The sequence below is a fragment of the Cucurbita pepo genome, chromosome 18, assembly GCF_057944985.1.
Source record: "Cucurbita pepo subsp. pepo isolate OVF chromosome 18, ASM5794498v1, whole genome shotgun sequence".
Classification (NCBI taxonomy): Eukaryota; Viridiplantae; Streptophyta; class Magnoliopsida; order Cucurbitales; family Cucurbitaceae; genus Cucurbita; species Cucurbita pepo.
In genome coordinates, this window is record NC_141815.1 from 5,142,260 (window position 1) to 5,150,422 (window position 8,163).

At 44.8% G+C, this 8,163-nt stretch overlaps 1 long non-coding RNA gene across 1 annotated transcript; it reads left to right on the forward strand.

Moving 5' to 3' along the window:
- Positions 1-5,093: 5,093 nt before the first annotated feature.
- Positions 5,094-7,269, forward strand: LOC147787249 (uncharacterized). The gene is made up of 3 exons (XR_015413834.1): positions 5,094-6,189; positions 6,286-6,375; positions 7,151-7,269. It is a non-coding gene; the product is annotated as an uncharacterized LOC147787249 (long non-coding RNA).
- Positions 7,270-8,163: the final 894 nt, after the last annotated feature.

The following is an 8,163-nucleotide window of genomic DNA, read 5'->3' on the forward strand; positions in this document are numbered from 1 at the left end:
ACGGCGTGATAGGAAACAAACCCAACGAAGTAGGAAGCAGCTCTCACGGAACGGGAGCTTACGTTTAGCTATTTAGGGAGTACTTCGGCCGAGGCCAACCAAGTAAGTGGCCTTACTATAGGATAGACTAAATAAATTGTATGATGCTTGATGATATGTGCGAGTTTATACATATTTTGTTGAGTGACGCTTAATATGTTTGACGCACGTTGTGGCATTATGATGAGCATGATGATTGCATGATTTTTACCTTAATATGATGATGTTTTCCATATTGAGCATGCTAGATGATGATGAGTGTCATATTGCATTTTGTCGTTAGATCGACGTAGGACACAACCCTAAGAGCATGAAAATGATATTAATATAAATATCCACGATATGCGTTACCTAGAGTAACAAAGAGATGAGACTAGAGGGTTGTGTCAGAAGAGACATTACGATGGATTTAGAGGGACCTCATGCATTTTGTATGTTCATAAGCATAGGGCTACTTCCCCTAGAGATGATGAGTGCGGACGCGCACCTTATGATGAGCGCGAATGCGCACAGGTGCGAAAGCACACAGATGAGGGTGTTCATGAGGCGCATGACACTATGGGGTTCCGCTGACCTCCGGACGTCGCTACAGATTAGCTTGACCAGAGGGTCCAGGGGGTGTGCGAGCGCCCTGGGGACTCACACTCGCACGTGTGAGTCGTGTGTAGGGAAGTACTACACATCCAATTTGTCCGAGACTGGAGGCCACCCCTAAGATGATTAGAGATAGGTCCCTATTCATGATTGCATGTGTTTGCATTAGCATGGCCCCTATAGTGGGGTCACTTACTGAGTATTTCTTCGAAATACTCAGGCCGTGTGCCATATTGTTTTTCAGGTAAAGGCAAGGCTCCCATGTACGGTTGACGGTGGCATCGTGATCAGAGACTGTGGCGCGTGCATAGGATAGTTGCATATTTTATTCCTAGTCTTGGTTAGGATAGGGCGTTTGCATTTCATTCATTTATTAATTAATTTGTAATCGTTTTATTGTATCTTTTTGAACTCCAGCACGATATTTGAAACACGTAAGTCCGGCAGTGTTTTCCAATGTTTTAATGTATTCTGAAGTTTTTAAATTTTTCCGCTAATAAAGATGAGCATGCTTAGATTTTTTTTTCTGCATTAGGGATGAGCATGAGACGTTAGTGGCGACTCTAGATATGTGGAAATTTAGGGTCGTTACAGTTGGTATCAGAGCTCTAGGTTTTAGATTCTGTAGACTAGCCTACGATGTAGGCTTGGCACGCTCCACGGTCCCAACGTCGATGCCCCGTCACCGTCAGGTATGCCTTGCACAAGATAAGAAAAGAGAACGTTTTCAAACTCGCATGCATTTTATGTTAATGTTACTGAAATTGTTGTGATATTTCACGTATTTATTTAAGAGCATGATGTGATGTGTTGCATGCTGAGTGCTTTTGTTTGCAATATGATGTGAACTTTGTAGATGTGATGCATAGTATAATTTCATAGGTAATGAGCCTTAGACTTAAGAGATGCTATCTTGGTTTCTAGAACCATGCTGCTTAGACCATGCGAAAGAGTAAGACGAGGAAGGGGACGACCTCCTATTAGAGATAGAGAACGAGGTGAGGCTGAAGAGAGCCCACCTCGAGAGGGATCAGAGACAGGGTTTGAATTAGAACCCTTGTTACATGTATGGTCGGCAAGCAACCCTAAGAGGGTAGACATAGTAACTAAGGATAGAGTGAAGAATGACCAAGCAATAGTAGCCGACCAAACTCTAAAGCGTAGTCTTAATAGTAGTAAAGATGACCGACTTCGACGTAATACTAGGCATGGATTGACTAGCTGCAAACCGTGTTAGTATAGACCGTCGCAAAAAAAAATAATGAAATTCTCGCCACCAGTGTGACCTAGCTTTAAATTTAAATGCACAAGTACCGGGACTACCCCAAATGTAGTCTCGATGATGAAAGCAAAGAGATTAGTCCAACAAGGCGGTTAAACTATATTAGTAGGTGTTGTAGACGTAAGAGGAAAAGAAAAGACCCTTGAAAACTTGCCAATAGTAAAGGAGTTCTCAGATGTATTTCTGGACGACCTACCTGGAATACCCCTTCCCGAGCGGTCGACTTCGTCATCGAACTCGAGCTGGGAACTGGGCCTATTTCTAAAGCACCCTATCGCATGGCGCTAGCAGAGTTGAATGAACTCAAGGCGTAATTACAAGACTTACGGGATAATGGGTTCATTCGACCTAACATATTTCCCTAGGGTACGCTAGTGTTGTTTGTTCAGAAGAAAGATGGATTGATGCGTTTGTGCATCGATTACAGAGAGTTAAATAAGGTAACCATAAAGAACAAATACCCTCTACCTAGAATATAAGACTTATTCGATCAACTAAGAGAAGCGACGATATTTTCTAAGATAGACCTGCGGTCAGGTTATCATTAAATAAAGAGTAAAGAAAAAGATGCACCAAATACAGCATTTAGGACAAGGTATGATCGCTATAAGTTCGTGATATGTCATTTAGCCTCACCAATGCTCCAGCTGTGTTAACGGGGTTAATGAACCAAGTGTTCAAGGTACTGTCTAGACACTTTTGTGATCGTGCTCATTGATGACATTCTAGCGTACTCAAAAACAAACTTGGTACACCAGGAACACCTCTGAAAAATCCTAGCCACCCTAAGAGAGAACAAGTTGTATGCTAAGTTCTCAAAGTGTGAATTTTGGTTACGATAAGTCTCTTTCCTAGGATACGTGGCGACAAAGGACGGAGTATCCGTAGATCCTACTAAGGTCATAGCGGTCACGAAGTTAGAACGCCCAACTTCGGTAACATCAGTACAGAGTTTCTTGGGACTAGCGAGATACTATCGAAGGTTCGTGTAGGACTTTGCTAGAATAGCCTCGCCTTTGACACAACTAATGAGAAAAGGGGTACCATTTATATGAAATGATGCTTGTGAGGCAAGCTTCCAAAACCTAAAATAGAGATTGGTAACCGTCTCGGTATTCACGGTTCCCAAGATCTCAGAAGAGTACGTAATCTATAGTGATGCCTTCAAAGAATGGACTAGGATGTTAATGCAACACGTTAAAGTTGTTGCATACGCGTCCCGTCAACCAAAAGAATATGAAGATAATTACCCTACCCACGATCTGGAGTTGGCCGTTGTAGTGTTCGCGCTGAAAATTTGGTGACACTACCTGTATGGAGAGAAAATTCAAAGTTTAACCGACCACAATATTTTAAATATTTCTTCACCCAGAAAGAGTTAAATATGAGACAGAGAAGGTGGTTAGAATTGGTGAAGGACTACGATGTAGATATCCAGTACCACCCTGGGAAAGCAAATGTGGTTGCAGATGCCTTGAGTAGGAAGACGGTCCACTCGTCGGCCCTCATTACGAGGGAAGTAAGGGTACAAAGAGAGTTCGAGCGAGCCAACATAGCTGTAGCGACCGAGGGAGTCATAGCACAGCTGGCCCGACTCACGGTACAACCTACGCTTAGGCAGAGAATTATTGCCTCCCAACGAGAGGATCCTAACCTACAGAAAGTCCTAGGACAGCTAGACGAAAGTCCAGTAGATGGATTCTCGAAGTCATCAGATGAAGGACTATTGTATCAGGGACGCTTATGTGTTCCAGCAATAGAAGATTTAAGGAAGGAAATACTGATGGAAGCTCACAACTCACCATTTGCGATGCATCCAGGAGGTACTAAGATGTACCAAGATTTAAAACAACACTTTTGGTGGAAGAGTATGAAGAGGGATGTTGTCGGGTTTGTGAGCAAGTGCTTAGTTTGTCAACAAGTGAAAGCTCCAAGACAAAAGACGGCGGGGTTGTTGCAGCCCCTAAGCATACCGGAGTGGAAGTGGGAAAACATAGCGATGGACTTCATAGTAGGTTTACCCAAAACGCCCAAGGGCTATACAGTGATCTGGGTAGTTGTCGATAGGTTGACCAAGTCGGCACACTTTCTACCTGGGAAGGTTACATATACAGTTGACAATTGGGCACAACAGTACGTGAAAGAAATAGTAAGACTACATGGAGTCCCAGTGTCTATAGTGTCGGATCGGGATCCACGCTTTACGTCAGCGTTTTGGCGCGGACTTCAAAAAGCACTGGGTACCCGCCTCGACTTTAGTACCGCTTTTCACCCCCAAACAGATGGACAAACGGAGCGTTTAAACCAAATTCTAGAGGACATGCTACGCGCTTGCGTACTAGATTTTAAGGAAAGTTGGGATTCCAAACTACACCTAATGGAATTCTCGTATAACAACAGTTTCCAAGCAACTATTGGAATGGCACCGTTTGAGGCCCTGTACGGGAAACGGTGTAGGTCCCCACTGTGTTGGGACGAGGTAGGAGAGAAAGAATTAGTAGGACCTGAGTTGGTTCGACTCACCAATGAGGCTGTCCAGAAAATTCGAGCGAGGATGCGTACCGCTCAAAGTAGACAGAAAAGCTACGCCGATGTAAGGCGTAAAAGCCTGGAGTTTGAGGTGGGGGACCCAGTATTCCTCAAGGTGGCACCTATGAAAGGTGTGTTAAGATTCGGACATAAGGGCAAGTTAAGTCCTAAATTCATTGGACCATTCGAGATCCTAGAGCGAGTTGGTCCGGTAGCGTATAAGTTAGCCTTACCTCCAGCCCTCTCAGGAGTACATGATGTATTTCATGTGTCGATGCTGAGGAAGTACATTACGGGTCCTATCCACGTAATAGACTACGAACCACTCCAACTCAATGAAGATCTGAGCTACGAGGAAAAACCAGTAAGAATCTTAGCTAGAGAGGTAAAAACCTTACGCAACAGGAGTATTGCGTTTGTTAAGGTACTGTGGCGGAATCACCACAGTGAGGAAGCCACGTGGGAGCGTGAGGACGAGATAAGAGAGAAATACCCCGAGTTAGTACAAGAGTTTGAGACTTTCGAGGACGAAAGTTCTTTTTAGGGGTAGATAATGTAACGACCCGGGAAAGAAAGAAAGAAAAAATATATATATATATATATATATATATATATATATATATATATGTATATATATATATATATTAATAATAAATAAATAAATAAATGAAAACGAAAAAAAAAAAAAAAAAAAAAAAAAAACTCAGTCGCCGGAAAACCCGCGAGTTTTCCGGCGACCGCCGAGTTTCGCGGAACCCACGCGAAACAACGGCCACAGCACGCCCACCCTCAGCCCAGCATCTTCAGAACGCCTGCAAAGGGAGAAAAGAGAGAAAATTTTGAGAGAGAGAGAGAGAGTTCGGACAAACGTCGGCGAGTGTCCAGTTTCTCCGACGAGCCCTCAAACCACCCTTAAACCGACACCAAACAACCTGTTACTACCGTAAGAGAGATCCCTAACGAAAGCACAATAACTCAGGGGCATTTGGTGTTATTTCGTAAGCGTCGTCGTCGGTAACCGAGGTCGGAAAGTTTGGTTTCTTAATCGATTCTTAGATCTATGGCGTTTAGGAGCTTTTAGGCCGCAAAACTCCCAAAAAGGAAAGAAGAACGACGAACAAAGAGGAAAAGGGAAGGAAGAGGACCGAAATCGGCAACGGAAACGCCGCGGGAAGGAGAGAGAAAGCTCGCCGGAAAATCGGCCAAAGTCGGGTAAGGAAGACGAGATCCACGGATCCGGGTCAACCCGAACCCAGAACCCGGGAGAGCCAGCCCGTTTCCCCCCTTGGCCTCTGCCTTCGGCCCAGCCCAACTACAGCGGCCCAAACCTCAAACCGGCCCAGAAGCTACGGTTCAGTTGAACCAACCCAGACTAGACCCACGGTCCAATTGAGCCGGCCTGCAAACCAAACACTTGCGGCCCAGCCCAGTAAGCCGAGGCCCAACGTTTAGCCTTGGCCCAGTAGCCTTCCACAGCCCGCGACCCGAACCACGACCCAAACCGGACTGCGACCCGCGCTTCGACCCGACACTACCGCCCGACGTGGCTTTCTCTGCTGCTGCCACGTGTCACACAGCGGCGCGGCAGTCCTCGGCTCGGCTCGGCGCAAACGGCTCGGGCTCCCTCCGGTGACGCTCCGGCGGCTCCTCCAGCGGCTCCAGCGGCTGTTCGGCTCGGCTCACCTGTTTTCAGCCCGGTTTCCACTGTTTCGACCCTCCCGGATCTGTTTTCGGCCCCGATTAAGGTATCCGAGGCCGTTTTAGAGCCGTATTTCACATTTATTAAATTATAGGTAAATTAATTGTGAAATACTAACGGAAAGTGGTGAACGGCGTGATAGGAAACAAACCCAACGAAGTAGGAAGCAGCTCTCACGGAACGGGAGCTTACGTTTAGCTATTTAGGGAGTACTTCGGCCGAGGCCAACCAAGTAAGTGGCCTTACTATAGGATAGACTAAATAAATTGTATGATGCTTGATGATATGTGCGAGTTTATACATATTTTGTTGAGTGACGCTTAATATGTTTGACGCACGTTGTGGCATTATGATGAGCATGATGATTGCATGATTTTTACCTTAATATGATGATGTTTTCCATATTGAGCATGCTAGATGATGATGAGTGCCATATTGCATTTTGTCGTTAGATCGACGTAGGACACAACCCTAAGAGCATGAAAATGATATTAATATAAATATCCACGATATGCGTTACCTAGAGTAACAAAGAGATGAGACTAGAGGGTTGTGTCAGAAGAGACATTACGATGGATTTAGAGGGACCTCATGCATTTTGTATGTTCATAAGCATAGGGCTACTTCCCCTAGAGATGATGAGTGCGGACGCGCACCTTATGATGAGCGCGAATGCGCACAGGTGCGAAAGCACACAGATGAGGGTGTTCATGAGGCGCATGACACTATGGGGTTCCGCTGACCTCCGGACGTCGCTACAGATTAGCTTGACCAGAGGGTCCAGGGGGTGTGCGAGCGCCCTGGGGACTCACACTCGCACGTGTGAGTCGTGTGTAGGGAAGTACTACACATCCAATTTGTCCGAGACTGGAGGCCACCCCTAAGATGATTAGAGATAGGTCCCTATTCATGATTGCATGTGTTTGCATTAGCATGGCCCCTATAGTGGGGTCACTTACTGAGTATTTCTTCGAAATACTCAGGCCGTGTGCCATATTGTTTTTCAGGTAAAGGCAAGGCTCCCATGTACGGTTGACGGTGGCATCGTGATCAGAGACTGTGGCGCGTGCATAGGATAGTTGCATATTTTATTCCTAGTCTTGGTTAGGATAGGGCGTTTGCATTTCATTCATTTATTAATTAATTTGTAATCGTTTTATTGTATCTTTTTGAACTCCAGCACGATATTTGAAACACGTAAGTCCGGCAGTGTTTTCCAATGTTTTAATGTATTCTGAAGTTTTTAAATTTTTCCGCTAATAAAGATGAGCATGCTTAGATTTTTTTTTCTGCATTAGGGATGAGCATGAGACGTTAGTGGCGACTCTAGATATGTGGAAATTTAGGGTCGTTACAGTTGGTATCAGAGCTCTAGGTTTTAGATTCTGTAGACTAGCCTACGATGTAGGCTTGGCACGCTCCACGGTCCCAACGTCGATGCCCCGTCACCGTCAGGTATGCCTTGCACAAGATAAGAAAAGAGAACGTTTTCAAACTCGCATGCATTTTATGTTAATGTTACTGAAATTGTTGTGATATTTCACGTATTTATTTAAGAGCATGATGTGATGTGTTGCATGCTGAGTGCTTTTGTTTGCAATATGATGTGAACTTTGTAGATGTGATGCATAGTATAATTTCATAGGTAATGAGCCTTAGACTTAAGAGATGCTATCTTGGTTTCTAGAACCATGCTGCTTAGACCATGCGAAAGAGTAAGACGAGGAAGGGGACGACCTCCTATTAGAGATAGAGAACGAGGTGAGGCTGAAGAGAGCCCACCTCGAGAGGGATCAGAGACAGGGTTTGAATTAGAACCCTTGTTACATGTATGGTCGGCAAGCAACCCTAAGAGGGTAGACATAGTAACTAAGGATAGAGTGAAGAATGACCAAGCAATAGTAGCCGACCAAACTCTAAAGCGTAGTCTTAATAGTAGTAAAGATGACCGACTTCGACGTAATACTAGGCATGGATTGACTAGCTGCAAACCGTGTTAGTATAGACCGTCGCAAAAAAA